A 21311-nucleotide genomic window follows, 5' to 3' on the forward strand; every position below is an offset into this window, starting at 1 on the left:
GAGAGGTCAAGCAGGAGGAGGAGAGCTACGTTGCCATTGTCTTTCATCTCATCCATATGTATTTTTAGGTCAAGTAAAACAGTTTCAGTCCCATGTCTCCAGATTGGCATAGGCCAAGGAGATTGTTGGTTTCGAGATTGTTCTGGATTTGGAGATATGCTGCTCTATCCAAAATTTTAAGGAGGAAGGGCACTGTGGTTATAGGTCGATAGTTGGTATCTTAGGGTGTAGTGTAGGATTTTTTAGTAGAGGAAGGACCCACGTGTCTTTAAGATTGGATGGGACCATGCTACTTTCAAAAGAGGCGTTGATTAGTCTGGTGATTAACAGTGTCAGCTCAGGCGCGCAGTCTTTGATAAGCAACGCTGGGCAGATGTCACCTTGGCATCTTGAAGGTTTGAGACTGGATATGATTTTTAGAGACTTCCTCATTTGAAACCGGTGTGAATTCGAAAAGCATTCAAGTTTTATGACTAGCGTAATTAGGAGTCTGTAGAAGTCAGGCAGGTTTAAGATTGATTTCTGTTTGTTCAATTTTTGATTGTAGACAGGCTATTTTATCGAGGAGGGCTTTTTGAATGGCAGTGCACCAGCTCTCGTCTTTGAGGCAGATTTCTATTGGTGGCACTGGCAACTCCAGTTCTCTTAAGATGGCAAAGAGTTCCTTGGTCCCCGATTTTGCATTAGAGATTCTCTTATTATACGTGGTGCTTTTAGCTTGAAGGATAGCTTGCTTATAGTTTTTTGAAGCATCAGTGAAGGTTGCTTTATTCAGATTGGTCGGGAATTTTATCCAGTTGGACTCATTCTTTGAGCTGCGCAGGGTTTTTACTTTATCAATGGCTGCTAGGACTTTTGGTTGTATATGTCAACCATGACTGAGGGGTCGTTGATCCGCGGGTCATGGTGTGCCGTGATGGGGTGAAGCAAAGGTAGGATATTGTTGACTGTGATGCTTTGAGAGTTTCTGGATAAGGCAGCTGGTGACAAAGATGGGGAGCGGGGAGGGGGTCTGACACAGATGTTTTGGCGATATTAAATGTGATGATCAGACCAGGGGCATTGGGCGTTAGAGATTATGTTTGTGTTACAATTGATGTCTGCTAGCCATTCAAGTGTGCAGCCTTTGATGAGTGTGGGGTTGTTGATCCGGTTTGTGAAGCCTAATGCGGTAATGGTGTTGGCTAAGGAATTGTCTTTACAGTCGTTGAAGCCCAAGTTAAGGTCTCCCAGTAGTATGGTTTGAGAGCTAGGCTTGGTATTTGTGAAGAGGAGTTGTGCTACATCTTCTTCGAATGAGGATATCAGGCAAGGGGGTCTGTAGATAAGGTGTGTGTTCAGGTGTCATGCCTGCCAGATTGGCTCCCGTAGGTCCCTCATGCTCCAGGCAGAAAAACTACAAACTACAGTTTGCCTACAGAACGGCAGCAAAGCCGTTCTATTACAGGTACAGGCTATTCCCTTGGAGACATCATTTGTTGAGAGGACGCTGTTACCAATTATTAAACCCGTAGTCATGTGACTCTCATCACGTGTTTCTGGGGTGTGTGCATTTAAAGCTGACTCTGGTGGGAACCCGTGCTTCTTATTATGTAATTGAAGCTCCGGGTGCTCCGCGCCTATGGTTCTACTATCCTGATCCAAAAGCTTTTCACTGTCCACTGAAAAGCATTTTTTGGTCTTTGTTCCTCTTTCGGAGCCGCCGCGTTCTGCCCGCAGCCTGTGTCCGAACTCCAATTCATCAGATGCCTTTCTTGCAGCGTCCTTCGGTGGCGCCGCCATTCAGCATTCCTCTGGCAGCATTTTCTCCACCTAAACTCCATTGTGTTCCACGCTTCATTTTTTCGTCGGCAACTCCATGAGGTACCGCTGATCAACTTGCGGTTTCTTACAGCTTCTATCTCTGGCAGGGTTCTACGCCACAGCTCGTCTGCCTGCAGTCTCCATGAGGTACCGCTGATGAACTTGCGGTTTATTACAGCTGCTATCTCCGGCAGCGTTCTATGCCACAACGTTCTGCCTGTAGTTTGTTCTGCAATTCGACTGTGCTCCTCGGCGAAGAGCATCAAAGGAGTAAAGACAATCTGCACTGATACTGGGACATTTTAGGTCTGTTTCAGTATCAAACAGCAGTAAAGCTAAGAGCGGTTTTCTTAGCATATACACATTATTTGCTCCTTCAAAGCTACCGTTCTTTTCCTTTGTACTATGCATTCCCGGGGTTGCCACACTCCTGTTTCTGCTTCCCATATCAGCGGCTCCTGCTTTCTTCTTCAACTGGATTCTGATTTACCAGAAATCATTGAAATTTGGATTGTTACTATATTTGAACCAACACTGACTGTACTACGTGCACTAGACTTAAGGGACGCTTTGCAGTGGAATTGGTGCACCAACCCGACTCTAGTGTGCCCCTTGTGCTGTGTGGGTTATAGAACCATACTTACCGCCCTTCCTTATTCGTTTCATTGGATTTCTCTCTGAATTTGAACTCCAGCTGCTTCCATTTCAGGTAGGGAACATTCCCTTGGGTGTTAATGTCAAAAGGAAAGTGGTGGGTTAGTCGGCCTATCCTTGCCATACTAATTTGGTCCTCCTCTTTCAGGAGACTCTATAACACTGCTGAAACCACTGCTTCTATATCCTGGCTCTCCCCATAATAGGGAACGCCGTGCCCTTTTCAGTTATCCAGTGCATTGGCTTTAGGTTCTATTCAGCCAGTGGCGCCGATTTTTGGTAAGGTTTAAAATCATCGATAAACATACCTTCATATCAGGGCTCAGCTACCTGAATCAAGACAAGATTAGAGGCACCGGTAAGTCATTGATTACTGTAATCAGTTGTATTCTGCGTGCCCAGTGTAACAGAATAGGAAGCCAACAGAATGGATGTCCAGGAGAGTCACTTTTACAACTGGTTACTGAGCTGAGAAACAATATGACCACAGTGCACAATGCTATGCGTCATTGTATCGATGTATTACAGGACGAGATCAAGGCACCTACTCAAGGGGGTGTTTTACTGGGTGCTACTGCTTCTGGATCGGGGTGTCCACCACCTTGTCAGGATCCAGTACCTGTGTTTGTCCTACACAGTTCCCGTTGGTCCCACCGGAACGTTTCACAGGTGATCCTAATTTTTTTATTTTTAAATGTTTTTATGGGCATTTATATTAATAAGCATAGCATATTACCAATAATGATTCAGCATACCACATAAACTTGAACAAACAACAGTTAACCAATGGGTCTTTGTAGATTATTACATTGCACAACATTATTGCAAGCGTTTTTAATGGGGTATCAGTTATGAAGTTTTCGAATGCCCGATGGCAGCGTCCGCGTTGTGGGCCACCTAGGGCTTGGCTTCGGGGCCTTGTGTTCATGGGGGTTTATCATCCTGTGAGTGAAACATATCCCACAGTAGTGCCTTCCAGGCTACATATGCTGGGCCTGCTTCACCCGCAGCTTTAGAGACCCCTTCGCCCCACACTCTAGTCTCAGCGTTTGTCCAGTGTTCCATTGTCTTGTACCATTTTTCGTATCTTGACACCCCCGAGGATTTCCAAGCCATTGCGATGGACCTCTTGGCCAGTATGCACACTAACCATTAACTTAATTACCTGCCTGTATTTGCTTATTCTCGGGCACAACCCTAGGAGGCACTCCTTCGGTGACCACTCATACCTCACCATCCCGGCCTTCCTACAGGCCTGCTCAACCTTATCCCAAAAGCTTTGCACCCTCAGGCATTCCCAAAACATGTGAATTGGTACTGCTCCCTCAGTGCCACACCAAGGGCATTGTGAGGTGAACTTCTTGTTAAACCTAGCAATTCTACCCGGGGTCATATATGTCCTATATAGGACATTTAGTTGAATCAGTCTAAACCTGGCGCTTCTGGAGACTTCACGGAGATATGCCAAGGTTCTGGCCCATTCCTTATCTGTGATGTCAGCTCCCATATCCTTTTCCCACTTTTGTTTCAGTGTTGCATTTTTGGGGTTTGGCCTATCCGTCAGTTGGGTGTAAATTCTGGACACTGGTTTTCACCCATCCCCAAGGTTGTGCAGTACTGCTAAGGTCGGGACAGTCTCTGGTTCTTCGGGCCACTCCTTCCAGGTTTTTTTCACAACCATTTTAACCTTGTGGTACCATAAAAACTGTCCGCCGGGAAGGGCTTCTCTTGCTGTCATAGACTCGAAATCCCCGAAGATCCCCTCTTTATACACGTCACCCCATGTGTAGACACCGTACCCTTCTCACAGTCTCATACCTGATAGATCCCCTTTAACTACACAAACCACAGCTGCTATTGGGGTATCCGGGGAGTAAGGGCAATCCATCTTCAAGAGTTTTCGGACCCTATCCCAGACTTTCCTACCCAGTGTTACTATCAGTGGGGCTGTGTTCAAGCATTTCAGCGTGATCCAGAGTATTTTTTTAAGTGCGCGGGGGCCACTAATTGTTTTAGCAGTCTCGTTTCCGAGGTAGCCTCATCTGCGAGCCATTTGGCCACGTGACTGAGCTGTGCCGCTAAGTAGTATCGTTTCAGATCGGCAATTGGACCCCACCTTCTTTGTATGTTAGCGACAGTATGGGCAGGGACAGTCTTTGTCTGGTAGTACCCCATATCAATTCTCTCATCAATTTCTCAATCGTGCGGAAGAAAGAGGCCGGGATGTAGTGGTGCACACTATGGAAAAAATACAAAAACCTTGGCAGAACTATCATTTTAGTTATAGCAACTCTCCCCATCATCGACAATGGGAGTTTAGCCCAGAACCCCATGGATTTCCTGAGCCCCTTTAATGCTAGTTTGGTGTTGTCTTCGTGCATCAGATCTGGGGTGTGCCAAATATTTACTCCCAAATATCTAAATGTCGTGGGCCGTCAATTAAGCCCTTCTACCGGTAGTTGTGCCCCTGGTTTTCCTGCCAGTCCCGCTAATCGGAATATATTCAGGACTTTTCCCTGCTAAAAGATATCTCTGAGAATTCTGCAAATCTCTCCAGTACATCTAGCATCACCGGGACATTCAGATGTGGGTCCCGTAGGTATAAGAGCACATCATCTGTGTATAGGGACACCACGTGATGTGTTCCTCCCACTGTGATACCAGCATCAAAAAACTGTTTCCTAATATAGATTGCTATCGTCTCCAAACCCAATATGTAGAGCATGGGCGACAACAGGCAGCCCTGCCTGGTTCCTCTCTGGATATCCCAGGGGCCAAAACCATTCTCCCTGTCCTCACCCTGGCCACCGGTGCCGCATACAGCAGTTCCACCCATCTGATGAAGTGTTCACCCAACCCAAACTCTCTCAGCACTGCAATCAGCCACTCCCAATATATGGAGTCAAATGCCTTAATGGCGTCCAGCGAGACCACTGCAAGGTGTTCCTGTCTATTGGATGTTTGGTCCACTATGTATTGTAGGCGCCTCAGGTTTATTACTGTGTTGCGATTTGGGACAAATCCGCTCTGGTCCGCATGTATTAGGGTACCTATTACTTTTGGAGAGGTGATTGGCCAGTACAGTTGTCAGGATTTTTACATCGTAGTTTAACATTGCTAAGGGCCTATAAGAGTCGCATTCATCTGTGGGTTTACCAGGTTTTAGGATCGGGACCACTAGTGTTTCTCTCATGGTGTCCGGGAGCACCTTGAGTTCCAATGCTTCCCGAAACACTTCAAGTGGAACCGGGATCAGTTCCGCAACAAACATTTTATAGAACTCAGGGGGCAAACCATCACTGCCCAGTGTTTTACTAGTGGCCAGTGATTTGATTGCTTCACTTATGTCTTCAGCAGTTAGTTCGCTGTTAAGCATTTCTTTATACGCATTATCTAGTTTGGGGAGCCCTATTTCCTCCAACGTATCTAATATGTCCTGGTGTGGCACTTGTGTGTCATGGCGGGACAATTGAGAGTAGCATTGACAGAAGGTGTCATTTATGTTCCGCTGTGTCATTTGTATCTCGCCCAGTGTTTTCCTAAGTGACGTGGTTAGATGTCTCGGGTTTTCCCTCTTGCACAGCCATGCCAAAAGCCTGCTTGGCTCATCACCCTCAGAGTGTGCTTTAGTGGTTTTTGTTTCACAGGTGATCCTAAAACCTATAGGACTTTCGTGAATCAATGTAGATTACATTTTCTTTGTCGTCTAACATCATTTCCGGACTCTACAACTAAGGCAGCGTTTGTGCTCTCCTATTTAGGGGGACTGCTGTGTCTTGGGCTAATCCATAGTTGCAAAACAATAGTCCCTTCTTATTGGACTGTAAAGCCCTCCTTACTGCGATGAGCAGAGCTTTTGACATGAGACATGCCACGCAGGCTACTTATTTGGAATTACTTAACCTACATCAAGTAAATCAATCCTTTTTGTCATATTTGGCCTGATTTCATCAATTGGCAGCAGAGACTGACTGGCCCGAGTTTACAAAGGTCTTTCTGAGGAGCTAAAGGACACTCTTTCTACGGTTCCAGTGGTACCCACGGTTTTTGGTGAATTAGTTGACCTTGTCCTTCAAATTGACCCCGAAGATCAGCTAGAAAAGGCGAGAAGAGGAATCTTCCTCTATCTGTTCCTCGGTCTGATACACCGGTTCCAACTCCTTCAGAACCAGAACATATGCAGATTGGGGTAGTCTGAGGCCGCTTATCCACGGCAGAAAGGGAAAACCAAAGGAAGAATAATCTTTGTATGTAGTGCGGTTCTGCTGACCATTTGCTTGTCCTAAAAAACCCAACAAGAAGCAGGGAAACTCCAAAGCCTGGCAATAGTTGGGGTCCCCTTGCCGGGTTTATGTCCTGACTCCCTCGTTTCCTCTAATTATTTACCCATTGTGGTGCCGATTACTTTGACCTTTGCTGACAAAATCAAACAGGCCAAAGCTGTCTTGGATTCAGGAGCGACCAAGAATTATATGGATCAGCATTATGCTTCTAATCTGGGAATTTCCTTAAAAACTAAAGACAGTCCAGAGACAGTTAATTCTTTAGATGGTACGGCTCTGGGTTCTGGTTTGGTTACTGAAGAAACTATTCTGGTATGCAGGACCACCCACAAGGGGCCCACCAAGGACATTATATTTGATATCATTGCTGCTCCACAATACAAGGTGATATTGGGGTTAGCATGGTTAACATTACATAATCCAGCTGCGGATTTACAGTTCTCTTCCTCCTATTGCAATGACCACTGTTTCCTTAATCAGGAAGTTAACTGGAGGTCGCCTTGTCTAGCTTTGACAGACTTGGCTCCTGTAGTGGTTCCGTCTCCTGCACAGAGGCTATCATACCTCCAGAATATGCTTCTTTCGCAGAAGTATTTGACAAAGGTATAGCTCCACACAGACCATACGACTCCCCTATCGAGCCGGTCCAAGGAGCCAACATCCCTGCATGTCGAGTCTATTCCTGAACACAAAACGAAGATATGGTTCTTAAACAGTACATAGACAAAGCATTACAGCTGGGATTCATATGCCCGTCTAAGACACCGGCACGTCACCTTTATTCTTTGTACCTAAGAAGGAAGGTGACCGGAGGCCCTGTATAGATTATAGGGCTCTCAATTCCATCACTGTAAAGAACCAATACGCTCTGCCACTAATATCTGTACTATTAGATCAGCTAGGTTTATCTGCTGTTTTCAGCAAGTTAGATCTACGTTGTGCTTATAACTTCTGCATCCATCAAGGCGACAAGTGTAAGACCGATTTTCAAAACCTGGTGTGGTCTTTTTGAGTACCTAGTGATGCCATTCAGCCTTTGTAATGCCCCTGCAACTTTTCAGTTTTTTATGAATGACATTTTCAGTGACATCTTGGACCAATACGTCATCATTTAACTAGATGACATATTGATATATATATATATTTTTTATTAAAAATGTTATAGTTTACAAAGAAACTTTTCATTTTGTCACATCTTATCTTATTTCCTTTTTACATATAAAATCATTACAAATGAATTGATGTTTTTCTTTCTGAGAATCTCATTACTTCTCATAATTTTAATCCAAAATTGGATAATTACATAAATCAAGTTCTTGTCATGGCCAAAAAGGATGTGTGCCCATCTTATTTTAACACCCATCGTCGTGTCTTCAATCTTAAAGTAGTTTCTGCAGAGAGTACTCTCTGTTTGTAACTCAGGGCACTCCATGATAATGTGGTAGATGTCTCAATAATTTCCGTATTTTTGCAGAATCTGCAAAGTTGCTGTGATACATCTAATGGTTTTATTCTTGCTAGTCTGGATCTTGTGGGTAGAGTGTTCAGCTGTAATTTCAGATAAAGGTTACTGATATTTTTATCCGGGAAGATCTTCAGATAATTGGCAGGTTGGTTCAATGCTCTGATGTCGAGTTCACATGTTAAATTCTCATGGTACTTTGATTTTTCATTCAACGTATGTATCCAGTCATTCAGCATGAATTTCCGCTTCGCTTCACGAGGGCGGTTTATTAACATTTCCATTGATATGACTTCTTTTTCAATGGTTACAGTCATGTACGCCTTCCATTCAGACAGTGCTTTGGTACATATTGCATTAGACTTTGTCCTCAAGATCTCTATAGCTGGTTTTGAATCTTCACTCATCACTTTGCGGAACAAGTCAATTTTCTTCCAAAGAACAATTGAGGCCAGGGATTGTATGGCAATCTCAAATCGTATTCTTACAATAGGGAAGGAAGTTGGTAACATCATGATTTTCCTCCAGAAAATGGCTTCAATTTTTGGCCATATTGTGCGTGTAAGTTTGATCAATGTTTCACTTCCGTAGGTTATACATGGTACCACTTTGTTTCTGTAGAAGGCTAAGATTGGATTAAATGAGAATTTCCCAAATTTTCCATGAACCATGCTTCCTTGTCGTGCAACTGAATGGACTTTTATCTGCAAATGGTCTGGCCATTATTTTTCGTCTGGAGATTGATTGATCAAAATACCCAGGGATTTAAATGTTGTTACTACAACTAGTGATGTTCCTTTTATGTACAGAGACGGAGTCTTCAATTTTTTCAGGCGTGGTCATGTCACTAGCATAATTTTTGTTTTGGCAATGTTGACTTTAAGTTTGTTCCTTTCCATATAGGCTCCCATTAGGTCAAGACTAGTTTGAAGTCCCCGCAGAGTTTTGCCGAGTAGGAAAATATCATCCGCATACATCATCACTGGTAATGCAGTGTAATTTAGTTTTGGGGGATTTAGAATGGTTGTGATCATCTCATCTTCAAAGTCAGCCGTATACAGATTGAAGAGGGTTGCAGCCAGCGTGCAGCCCTGCTTCAGGCCATTCCAGGTCTCAATGTAGTCAGTTTGAACTCCTTCTTTGGTTAGTCTTACCCATATCTTTGTGTTCGAATAGAGCAGTTTAATGGGTTCAAGTATATGGGCAGGGCATTGCCATTTTTTTTGTTTTTCCCATAAAAATTGGCGGTTCACTTTGTCGAAGGCCAGATGTAAATCGGCAAATGCTGCCCACACTGCAGTTTTCTTTACCATGGCTTCTTGTTTGATAAGATTCAACATGATCAGATTTATGTTTGTCCCTACTCTCCGCACAAAGCCTGTTTGTCTTATCGCAAATCGGTTTGTTTTTCTGGCCCAGGCGCATAGGTCCATCAGCAAAATTGTCCCAAAATGTTTTCCCAGTGATCAAGCAGGGCAATAGGCCTATAGTTGATTGGATTTATCTTATTGTTTGTATATGGGAATAAGAGTAGCATGTTTCCATGGGATTTGATTATGCAGATTGATTAGCGTCATGATTTGCATCAATATCTCGGACCATATATCAGGCACTTGCTTGATGATTTTGTTAGTTAAGCCATCTGGGCAAGGGGCGTGCAAGTTGTTCAGATGTTTGATGATATTAATGATGGCTTCTTTAATCCAACTCATCTTCCAGATCTCTTTCTGGATCACGTTGTCTAATGTCACAGGATTTGGTTTTTTGCGGCATAAGTCAGAAAAATAGTCTATCCATTTTTTCTCAGAAACATTCTGTATCAGGTGATGTTGTTTACTATGGGTTGCATTCAGAAGACTCCATAACTCTTGCGTGTTTTGATTTTTGAGAGAATTTTTTCAGCATCTAGTTAGTATAATGTGCTTATGGACATGTTTATCCAGTTTCGATATCGCTGGTTGGCAGCCTTTATTTGCTGCCGATTCTCTTCAGTATTACTCTTTCTTAGCTCTCTCACGTTCTTACGCAGTTCTATTTTTTTTCCCTTGATTTGCAGGTTAAAGTGATGGTTGTGATTCAAAGACTGTTTTGTGTTGATATTTACTTTTTGTTGATAGGGTTCGAGTAGCCATTCATAGTTCAGCTTGTCAAACCCTTCCTTCTCGGCTTGTTTGTAATTCTGCAACAGATGTTCCAATTGATTCGGCTTGATTCGTAGCCTAGTTCATTGTTGATTAAGTTCCATTGGGGATAGTATTTGTGTATCTCGCTTCTGTCCAATTCCTGACCATGAGAGTTTCAATATTTGATGATCACTCATCCTTGTTGGAATTACAGTAGATTGTTCAGTTGCTTCCAGGAGCCCCGATGAAACATAGATGCAGGTCCTCATTACGGCCCTGCCGGTCCAGAAAGAATGGTGGTGGTAAAACTGCTGCCACTGTTGTTTCCGGACCGGCTGATTCAGAGTCCTGCAGGCAGGCGGTGTCACACCCGCCAGGTCTGACTTGGCTTTTTTCAACACCACCTGCCTGCAGGCGTGCATGGAAACACCGGCTCTGTCATAGACAGAACAATGTTTCCATGGTCCCCATCCACATGGAATCCTATGGGACTCCATGGGAATGGGGATTTACAGATTTCCGCCTCCGGAATTACCGGGGCACCGGGGTTGTAATGGCCCAGTGATTCTGGCAATCACAAAGGTGGAATGGTATTACAGGTCCGACGGCAGCCTGCCGGTTTTTCCAGCAGAGCTACCGCCAGACTCGTAATGAGGCCTGTAGTCTATTATTGTTAAGAATCACCTGTACTTGTAATAGGTGATCTGCTTCCAATCTTGAACAGGTTGTGTAGATGACGAGTTATTTCTGTCAATGTACCTCTCAGGAGTACAAAAGGACTGCCTGAGAAGTCTATTAAACAAAAGATGGGTGGAAGCCACAGGAACCAGCTGGCTGCAAAAGAAACACACAATCAAAAACACAACGATAACATTCAAATACTAAGTAATAGAGTAGACTGTGATTGCTACCTTTCTTGGTTAAATAATGAAGTCGATTAACCCAATATTCAATTCGTGGAACAAGATAACCTGAAATAGGGAGAACACACCTATGAATTCTAGTAGTCCAATAATTAACAAACAAAACTTGGAAGCTCAATATAGTTAAATAACGAGAAGCAAAAAGGTTCTTATGAAATAGAAGGTTTTGAAATGAAATGATGCAAAAAACAAGTTCCGCTGTTCAGGGACAGTCTTATAGGACCACCTAACCCCGCCGGCACGAGGACGCCTATCCACAATCCAGGTGAGTCCAGTAAAATCCACCTAACCCCGCCGGCACACGGACGCCTAGGTGCTCTGATGCAGTGTCTAGTCCGAGCACAGTGGGAGGATAATCCTGGGGCAGAAAACACTTTGAGGATGGACGACTTTCCAGAGGAGTGCAGGGTGTAGACAAAAGAACACAACACCAATCACATAAATTCCACAAACAAAAATGTGATTTTTGTCAGCATGTAGCAACAATGCAGGGCAAAAGTGGTCTGTGGTCTCAAATAAGTGAGCGGGTAAAACATAGTCAAAAAATGGAGCAAGCAGAGAAGGTCAAGGACGGTCCGAGGTTCAGCAAGGGAGCAGGCAATAACATATATCCAAGGAGCAGGCAAAACAAGAAGGGATGGTCCGTAGGTCGAAAGCCAGAAGAAAGAATCAGGCAAGGGCAAGACGAGAGAAAAGTCTGCAATCCAAACGTAGCAAAGGTCACTAAACAGCACATAAATCCAGGATCAAAAGACAATGAAACGAGATTCAGAAGCACTGAGCACTGAATGGGAGGGACTAAAGTAGTGAATGCAAACCAAATGATCGAACAAACGTCGTTCAACGTGCAAAGACACGTGAAAAACCAAAAACAGAACCCAATGTAGCCATGGCAATCCCCAATGCCGGTGGAATGAAACATGCAATGGGATCCTGCCGTGTCTGTGCAAAGCGGCATATGGATGATTCCGTTCCCCAACCTGAGAGGAATAGTAACGAAACGGGGTAAGAGTTGCTTTATGTGGCATATGGTTTGTGGCCGTACGACTGGATGCAGCCCTGAGAAAACGTAGTTTCTTGCCAATTATGGCCTTAGAATCACCAGGCAGCCAAGTAGGGATCATTTGGTTTTTTGCATCCTGAGGGTTACCTATCTGGGTCAACTTTCTTAGGGCCATCTCTTTCGTCCATATTTTTGCCCTCACTGATAGTTCAGTTTTTTTCAGAGAGTTCCCTTTTGTATGAAATATATGTATATTCAAATCCCCATATATAATGATCTTGATGTTACAATATGTCACTGTAAGTGAATCGATTTCAGAAAGGACAGTATCCATAAAGGTTGTCTCAGTGATGGCGATCAGATTCCAATATAAGTTAAATATTGCTAAACAAGGGGCATCATTGATTTGTTGCGTAGGGGCTTTCTGTTTGTCCATCCTCTGGAGTATCGTATATTGGGCCCATGGGTCCAGTTGGTGGAGGTTATGGTCGTCCAAACTTAATCAATTTTTATCAGAGTAAGGAGAACAGAGGATGGCCTACCTTTTATCTGTAGAAGGGCTGGATTCATATGAACCGTGAAACCATCACATATTGGTTGCTTTGTCAGCCACGTTTTTTGGAGGCAACTGATGTGGCTCTTCACTAGTGCCGTATTCTTTTGTAGAAAAAGGTGACCGTGTCCACGTGTGTTCCATGGGCATAAGAGCCAATCTATTTTATCCTGTTCTACTGATTGTTATGAGTATAGCGCTGTATGGCGAGTACCTCTGTCCAGTTCTTTGGACATTTCTCTCCTTATGGGATGAGTCTCGTAATTCCATATATTACTGAAGTGTTGATGGATATCACTTTGTTCATCTCGGTGCTGGGCAGGTTCTTCGCTGTCAACAGAGACCCTACTTGACCATTCGGCGTCAGAGTTGTTATCTTTCATCTCAGATAGTTTCGTGGTCTTGCATTGGTGAAGATTTCGATGGAAGGTCGGTGCCCATGGACCGGGAGCACAATGGAATCCCAGGTAAGCAAGGTTTTTATCCATCTTTAGTATGGCATTAATTGTAGACCAATTGAAAAATTTGATGTCAATTCTATCTAAGTGTTCTTCCTCTACAAATTTTACTAGTTTTATTTAGATCATGTTAAGTTATTTCTTTTAGTTCCGGAATTGCATTAAATAGACATAGTATGTTTGATCTATTAAAAGTCAGTGGTTTTTCTGTTTTTTGTAGAGAGAGAGTGACATCACAAATTTCTCTTGTGCTTTTCTTGGATCCAGAAAGGTGGGTGCTATCAGATGCGCGTAGGTCAAGAGCTGTTTGTTAGTATTTAGGGAGGCTCTGCTTATGTTACTTTGTCTTCTAGATCGTTTTGTTGATATATTTTTTGAGTTTTGGTACTCTTGATTGTCGCCGTTAAGTGATTTATTAGTGCAATCTCTGGAGCTTCCTAATTCATCATCGGAAATGTCTTTGAAAGAGAGTTCAATATCAGCGGAATATATAGAGTGGTCTGCTGAGTATTGATCCAAAATGATCATCGCAGTGTTGTTTGAGAATCCACCTCATGCTCAAACTTCCTTGTCGGTATGTCCTCACTATAGTTTGAGAGGTTCCTTAATTCGGCTAGTTGTCTCATAGCCTTACTTCAAAAGAAGCAAGATGAGGAAATCTGTTGTTCTTTCGCGTCGGGCGATGGGAGAGCTTCAATCGCCATATCTGGGTTAGAGGCTACTTCGCACATTTAACTTGTTGGTTTAGTGGCTGTTGTTGTGGAAGAGATAGATTCCTCAGGAAAGCACAAGATCCTGTCTGGTGTTTCTTTGGTTTTTTCACTTTCTCTTTCGGTGTCTTTAAAGTCTGCAGTTCTTTTGCTTGACTGAATATCTCAAAGTTTTGGCATTCCTTCTCCGCCTGGGACTTATTTTCAAGATTGGTCCCATGGTTCGTTTGTATTGGCGGAGGCTCTGTCATCAGGACAGGTTCTTTATCTGGTTGGGTCTCCATTTCGAGGGATGGTTGGTCATTTGCTGGACGTTGGAGTTCACTAGGTTTGGGAGATGTCTTTGTCAGCTCTTTCATCAGAGATATCATAGCCGTTGTAATGTGCAATCTATCTGCTCGGTCAGCACTCGCTATCTCTGCAAGTCTGGTTTGCCACATACAGCTGTTTTCTGCTTCTACTTCAAGACATTGATGAATTTGTAGAATTACATTTTCAATGTGTAGTTGCTTCGTGTGCATGAGCGCAATGAGAGTGGCTTGATATTTTATTGCATCTACATTGGCTAAAATTTTATTAGCGATTGTGATGTCACCATCAGAAGATTTTGAAGGTAAAGCATCGTTGTCAGTATGCAAGCTGAGTTATAGTTGTCAAATTGGGCACATTGGCATTTGTTGAAATTAGCATTTTTCTGTTCTCTTATTTTTAAATTATTGCTATCAGTTTCACAAACCTCTTGCTCATAGCTTTTGTCTTGACTGTGAGCCAGATTTTCATTTTGTGGAAAAAAAAGTTCTTCGTCTTTAAGTTTGTTGAATGTTGTTTAGATGAAACGTAGCGCACTCTTTGAGGCTTGTAGATCTTCAACTTATCCCGATCTTGCGTTAATGCTCATAAAAATATTAATTTCAGTAATATCGAGGGACAAGCGAGCTGTCCAGCTAGGCACAGGTTGCAAGTAAGAGTTTAAATGCACTTCTTTTTTGCCCTTATTAGCCTGTAATTGCATCCAGAGTTTCTTTGCTCGCAGAGCTTTTTCTTTTCTGTTAGCCGTCTGCTCATCTAGCCAACCAGACTTTTCGATGCAATTATCTGGTGGAGAAATGCTGCATACTGCATCTTCTTTAGCAGAGGGAAATGTGTCAACTGGGCTTGGATCCCGTGTCAGGGTTTTGCCCTCTTCGGCAGGGCAGGCAACAGTTACGGGATGTTCAGGTATCTGCGAATTCACGTTGTTGTTGGGGATAGTCATGTAACTTGATTCCTGCCCCACTCGCTGGCTTGCAGCTGAACGAATTGTGGGTCTTGCAATCGGCTGATAGTGACTATATCCGCAAGGGCATTCACATCCACTGCCTGCACCTCCCCATCGCACCGAGCCGTGCTCCCCACGCTCATCCAAACAAATCTCGGTGCCGCCAGTTCCAATGATACCGACGGCGGAGCAGAGAGTGGCCCCCCACAAAGGTCCACAGTGCATGTTCGCGATAAGGTAAGCAGCGTTTCACCCAGTTGGGGTAAGGTCGCATTAAAGTTTGAAAACGGCTTTACTCGATAAGAGTTCATGTTATTTTCGGGAAAGCTGAATTGGATTTGGGCTGCAGGTGATAGTGGCATAGGGGGCATAGAGGTTGAAGTGGCAAGATGTATTGATGTTGAGGGTGAGACAATTAGGGCAGCTTGGCTTACCTTTGTTTGTCTATGTGGCTCAATCATCGAAGGTACTGAGTTCCTCTGCAAAGTTTTAGAAAGCAACTGTTCAAGTGTCATCTGAAGGTCGGGTTTCCGCACAGGCGTCAACGGACTGAATACGGCTTTGCCTCTCAGTTGGGTCTGGGGGCCCAGTGCGTTTGCCATTCTCTTCTGGTAAAGTCAGAAGGTTTGCTTAAGGGCTTCTGGGTCTCAGCCAGTTCACTGCCACCAGAGAGAAGGGGTCAGCAGAGTCCAGGTCGCCGGGTGCCGTCGAGCTCAAAGACCCCAAGGCTCAGAGTCCGGACTGTGCGGCTGCTCCGCGGATAGAAGGAGGTTTTAACAGGGAAGAACAATATCTACAGAAAGAGAACTGTATGGAAGCAGCAACTCCTCAGGCAAAACACAGTCCTAAGACTCAGCGTCTGGACTCTGCCTATATTGATATATTCTCCATCATGCCAACAACATGTCATTCACGTCACCACGGTGCTGCAAAGGGTACGCGAGCACCATTTGTATGTCAAAGCAGAAAAGTGTGTTTCAATTCACAAGAGGTGGCATTTCTAGGTTATGACATAATCAATCAAGGGGTGAGAATGAATCTCTCTAAAGTAAAAGCCATATTGGAGTGGGCCACATCTACTACCACTAAAGCATTACAGTCATTTTTGGGTGTCGGCAATTTTTACAGGCGTTTCATTTGCTCCTTTTCATCTGTGGTGGCTCCTGTTACTGCTTTGACCAATACTAAAAAAACGTTTTGTTGGAATGAGACTGCAGAAGCAGCTTTCGAGTTTTTGGAAAAAACCTTCACTACCGCGCCAATTCTTCAACCTCAGGATTCCTCTTTACCATTTCTGGTTGAGGCTGATGTTTCTAGTATCGCTATTGGTGCTATTTTGTCTCAAGAATGCCCCGATACCAAGATGGTACATCCAGTGGCGTGACGCAAATGTACTCCATAAGAACGGAATTACACCAACCCGATTACCTGTTCAACCTGGTTCTGATGAGTATGAGGTGAATGCTATCTTGGACTTGCAGTTCTGGTATGGTAAGCCGTATTATTCGATTGATTGGAAGGGTTACGGGCTGGAAGACCAATCTTGGGAACCCTTGCCCGGAATCCATGCTCCAGCATTGCTTCGCCGCTTTCATGCTTTCAGGGGGGTGGGGTGGCAGGGCCTTTGGGAGATGGTACTGTCATGCCTGCCAGATTGGCTCCCGTAGGTCCCTCATTCTCCAGGCAGAAAAACTACAAACTACAGTTTGCTCACAGAACAGCAGCAAGGCTGTTCTATTCCAGGTACAGGCTTGCTGGGCTATTCCCTTGGAGACGGCCGTTTGTTGAGAGGACGCAGTTTCCAACATTAAAGCCGTAGTCATGCGACTCTCACCACGTGTTTCTGTGGTGTGTGCATTTAAAGCGGACTCTGGCGGGAGCCCGGTGCTTCTTATTATGCAATTGAAACTCCGGGTGCTCCTCGCCTACGGTTCTTCTATCCTGCTCCAGAAGCGTTTCACTCTCTATTGAAAAGCATTTTTTGGTCTTCGTTCCTGTTTCGGAGCTGCCGCGTTGTGCCCGCAGTGTGTCTCCGAACTCCAATTCATCAGCTGCCTTTCCTGCAGCGTCCTTCAGTGGCACCTCCATTCAGCATTCATCCAGCAGCATTTTCTCTGCCTAAACTTCATTGTGTTCCACGCTTCGTTTCTTCATCGGCAACTCCATGAGGTACCGCTGATCAACTTGTGGTTTATTACAGCTGCTATCTCCGGCAGCGTTCTACGCCACAAGGTTCTGTCTGTAGTTTGTTCTGCAATTTGACTGTGTTCCTCGCATCGCTCCTCGGCGAAGAGCATCAAAGGAGTAAAGACATTCTGCACTGATACTGGGACATTTTAGGTCCGTTTCAGTATCACACAGCAGTAAAGCTATGAGCGTTTTTCTTGGCATATACACATCAGCTGCTCCTTCAAAGCTACCGTTCTTTTCCTTTGTACTGTGCATTCCCGCTGGGATTATTGATTTCTGCTGTCCCGGGGTTGCTACACTCCTGTTTCTGCTTCACTTCTTAGCGACTCCTGCTTTCTTCAACTGGATTCTGATTTACCAGGAATCATTGAACTTTGGATTATTATTATATTTGAACCAACACTGACTGTACTACGTGCACTGGATTTAAGGGACGCTTTGCAGTGGAATTAGTGCACCAACCCAACTATAGTGCGTCCCTTCTGCCGTGCGGGTTATAGTACCATACTAACCTCCCTTTCTCTCTGAATTTGAACTCCAGCTGCTACCGGTTCAGGTAGGGAATATTCCCTTGGGTGTTAATGTCAAAAGGAAAGTGGTGGGTTAGTCGGCCTCATCTTGTCATACTAATTTGGTTCTCCTCTTTCAGGAGACTCTACAACACTGCTGAAATCACTGCCTCTTTATCCGGGCTCTCCCCGTAATAGGGAACACTGCGCCCTTTTCAGTTATCCACTGCATTGGCTTTATGTTCTGTTCTGCCAGTGTGGCCGATTGCTGGGAAGGTTTACAATCATCGATAAACATACCTTCACACCAGGGCTCAGCAACCTGAATCAAGACAAGATTAGAGGCACCAATAAGTCATTCATTACTGTAATCCGTTGTATTCTGTGTGTCCAGTGTAACATCAAGTTAGCCGTGGGGGATAAGGCAATTTTAATGGATAGTAATTCGACTGAAGGGAAGGTGTGGTTAGGGATTTCCCTGATGTTGAGGGTGTTCTTAGCAATAATTGCTACTCCACCTCTTTTGGTTGTAGGTCTATCGGTCCTAAAGATGGTGTAATTTTCTGGGACCGCAAGCGAAAGACCAGGGCCTGCGCGGCATGGACCCGTGTTGTGGTAATGGCTAAGAAGTCAAGTTTATTAGAGGTGATGAGGTCTGCGATCTCCAAGACATGGGCTGAAAGTGACCTGGCATTGATGAGGGCACCCAGGAGTATAGTTGCTTTCAGGTTAAAGTTTTGAGTTAGTGTACGAAAGGAGTCTGTCTTTAGTGGTTATAGCGATGTTTGAGGGTTAGGTTTGCTAAGTTTCAAGGTAGAGGCATTCCTAGATGGAATGGAATGGCAATAGGTCAGTTTATTCTGAGTATTAGACTTGTAAGTGTGGTGACTAGATGTCTCAGAGGCATGGAACAGCGTTCTGAAGTTTAGATGTGTGTTCCTCCAGGTGGTTGAAGGGATAGTCGTTGAGACTGGGAGCCTACTAAGCCTGGTTGTTTGAATTGCCAGTCTACTGTTTCTGATGGCTGTCGGGCAGGGTAGATGGAAGCTAGGTTTGTGCGGGGTGGTTAAGCGCTGGTTGGTTCTAGCCACCTCTTTGGTAGTGGTGGTTTGAGGTCATGTGTATTGGCTGGTGGTAGGAAGCGTGTGGGTGGGATGGTGCTAGAGGGAGGGAGGTTGGGCATGGTTTTTAGTGTGATGGTGCATGGATAGTAAATAGGGGTCTATAGCGGGCTAAGGTAGGGGTGGGTCATGTCAGGGTAGGAGTGCATGCAAGTAAGTTAGTTTGTGGTTAGACAACTGGAGTGTGCATGTGCTGTGGAGGAGGTCCCAAGCATGACCCGCACTCAAAGCACTCATTTTCAAGTGCCGGGAACATTCACGCCGAAATACATAACGTACAATGAGCAAATAAACAAGCAGAGAGCCGCAGTAGGGCTCTGCCTGGTACTGATCAGACCGACAGCACCTATTGAAGTACCAACACCAAAGAAAACATGGACAGTAAAGTACCCATTGAGGAAACCATATCAACAAATAAAACGGAATGAAGATCATCTGAGTACAGTCCCTGAAGAGGCCAAGAAAGTCCTAAAGAAGACGAATGGTGATGTCACAAGAACTTGAGAATAACAAAAGAGATGAAACACCATGGATAAGCGACATCTTGAAGATGTCAAGTATAAGAAGCTTATGCCATAAGAGCGATGCAGATATGCAACCAGGTTACACGTGTATATATGCTTGGAAACGCAAGAAGACTGAGGAAATCATGCGGTTTGCTATGCTTAGTAGGAAATTAGATGTGGCAAGCGCCACATATACATATCTACCTCAAAAGGAGCACTTTATATAACATATATGTTCACTTTGCAAAAGGGCAGAACCAACCGCAAGTTACCAGAGGCCCCAGGAGCGAAGGCCCTCAAACACAGGAACCGAAATCCAAGGACAGAAACGAAACTCAGAGGCATGAGGCCCGTGCAAAGCAACCAAGGTCATCTTAAGCTGACACAGGCTAATGCAATTTATGATACCAAGAGCGGAGTATCCTGTTCAAAGGAGTCGAGATAAGCAGCAGAAGGCCTTTGGTGGACAGAAATCTAAAATCAAATACACAAATTACATGCAGACGGAGACGATTTCACTGTGCCTAAGACATGTGACCTGCCAAGCAAGAAGAGTTCGGACCTTCACACCTACGTGCAGCCTTGAGCCACACACAGATATCTGAGTTCTCCCAGACAGTGAGGCAGCATCGAGGCCTACAAATTAGAAACTAATTGACACATGGCCAGTGGGTCAGGGATGGATGGTGGTACTGGTTGGTGGGAGGCTAGGGGAACTGACGGGCACCCTGCACCTGGCCGACCATTCTGCATGCTGTTGGCAAAGTGGAAAATTACAAGGTGACGTGGTATCAACCCAATCACAATGCACCAAGTAATCTAGGATCCTATAATCCATTTTTCACGTCAGCGATGACAAGATTTTTGTATAAAGGATGAGGTTTCTGTAAAGTTTGTTGGAGTTGAAGCGAGAAGGAAGATTGCGCCGCTGCTGATATTCATAACTCCCCGTTTTCTGTCATTAAACAGACGCCCTTTGCCAAACCATTGAGTTGTCATTATTGATTTGATGCTGGAGTATGAATCTGCATCCCCATCCATCTCACAGGTGCTGCTATTACATATTAAAGTGCTGTTTGGGAAGACCCCAGTCCTATGGGACGGCTGGGGTCCCTCTTGCACAGTGCGATCTGGAGAGAGGATATGTGAGACAATTGGGAGCGGGCTAGGGTGGGCTGAAACTTGGGTTTGTGGAGTAGTTAGTGCAGGTACCTAACCAGGTTAGCTAGTGCTCAAAGTTGGGGTAGAATAGAGACACAATTGAGTGATGCGTGTGCGTATTGGGCTCCTTAAATAAATTAAGCTATTTTGGGGAGGAGGTCGATGCCTTCTGAGCTAAGGTATGTGTGGCAGGCATTACGGTAGTGCTATGTGGGTAACACTCTCCAAGGAGGGAGAGGTTAGAGGTACGTACAAGGTGTTTAAAGCACATAACTAGCATTGGATAATGTAGTTTGAAGCATAATACAGTACCGTTGATATACTTTAGACAAGGTGAAGTTAGCAGTTCTTACAATACGAGGTGGTAACTAAAGCTCAGTAAGGTTGATACATTTTAGATAATAGGCATTAGTAATTCATAGCGTTACAGTTACAGTAGATGGTAGACTGTGTGTACCAAGTTAGAAAGGTGGAATCGGTAAAAGGGGCGTGGACTGAAGCAGGTTGCCATGTCACTATAGGTTAAAAATAATACATACGCCGGCTTTGATTAGGCTAGTAGCCTAGACAAGAAGTTGGTCAACAGGATGTTAT

This window comes from Ambystoma mexicanum, chromosome 3q, assembly GCF_040938575.1.
Source record: "Ambystoma mexicanum isolate Mex_15411 chromosome 3q, UKY_AmexF1_1, whole genome shotgun sequence".
NCBI classification, from domain to species: domain Eukaryota; kingdom Metazoa; phylum Chordata; class Amphibia; order Caudata; family Ambystomatidae; genus Ambystoma; species Ambystoma mexicanum.